Source organism: Balaenoptera ricei, chromosome 21, assembly GCF_028023285.1.
Source record: "Balaenoptera ricei isolate mBalRic1 chromosome 21, mBalRic1.hap2, whole genome shotgun sequence".
In the NCBI taxonomy this organism is placed as follows: domain Eukaryota; kingdom Metazoa; phylum Chordata; class Mammalia; order Artiodactyla; family Balaenopteridae; genus Balaenoptera; species Balaenoptera ricei.
Window position 1 is genome coordinate 21,087,571 of NC_082659.1, and position 1,418 is coordinate 21,088,988.

The following is a 1,418-nucleotide window of genomic DNA, read 5'->3' on the forward strand; positions in this document are numbered from 1 at the left end:
TATTTATTTATTATATATATTTTTCATTGTGTTTATCCTCTCATTTACTTGTAGAATTCAGATTATAGCCATATTAGACTGTCCCACTCTGTCTTCCAGTTCTCTTTACACCAATAAAACAACAAGAAATAGCAACACACCCACATTAGAAAAATTCAAAGAGAAAGAGGTTGTATATAAAATGTCTATTTAAAAGCTGAGGAATCTAAAGTACAACACAAATGAACATATCTACGAAACAGAAACAGACTCAGACATAGAGAACAGACTCGTGGTTGCCAAGAGGGAGGTGGGGGAGGGATGGAGTGGGAGTTTGGGATCAGCAGATGCAAACTAGTATATACAGGATGGATAAACAACAAGGTCCTACTGTAGAGCACAGGCAACTATATTCAACATCCTGTGATAAACCAGAATGGAAAAGACTATGAAAAAGAATATATGTATGTATAACTGAGTCACTTTGCTGTACAGCAGAAATTAATACAACCTTGTAAATCAACTATACTTCAATAAAATTAAAAAATGAATAAATAAATAAAAGCTGAAGAGATGAAGGGGAACCATGACACATGCAGCGACCAAATCCAGCAGCAGTGACTCTGTTAACATCCCAGATCCTAAGGAACAAGGAGGTGGAGGGGTTACCAGAACTCAGAAAGACAGACCTGTGAGTGGCAGGCCACTTTGTGATAAGCAATGACATTCTGTGCAAGGATAAAGCTAGACTAAGGCAACTTGCAGGGAGATAGAAGATTGACTATCCTTACACCATTCATCTTCCTCCCTCTAATCCTCTGCCAGGGCTCCAACCAAAAGCAGAGGGCATGGCATGTTGTCCATACAAGTCAGCCTGTTGGACAGTCACAGTGTTGGACCATGCTGACAAAGACCCACAGACTATCAGAGTCATGTCATTGCTCATTAACCCCAGCAACAAGAACACTGCAGCTCTCTCGATTTCACTTAGTGTCTGTGGCATAGCTTTTTTAATGGCTCCACCTTCTCTGCGGAGGTGACTTTCCAAATGTGATCAGGAGACCACCTCATTCGAAATCACCTGAAACCTTTATAAAAATGCAGATTTAGGACCCTAAAAGCTAATAAGGATCATTATGCTTAGGAATAGATCCAGAAATCTTCATATTAATTTAGTCTCTCTATGATCAAGAAAAGTCACTGAGTTATAAAATAAGAATTTTGTGCAAGCACCTTCATTCTCTTTCCTACTAGGTCCCTTGGAAAGGAGTTGAAATATTGTTAGGTGGAAATAATCATGACTTTCTATAGAAAGTAGGAAGTTCTCAGAGTCCTGTGACTTCTTTGTTTAAAATGATTAAACATCTCAGTAAGAGAGGTTCCCAATGCATTCTTTTATTTTTTTCTATAAAGCATATGGATATTATTCACACCCTACA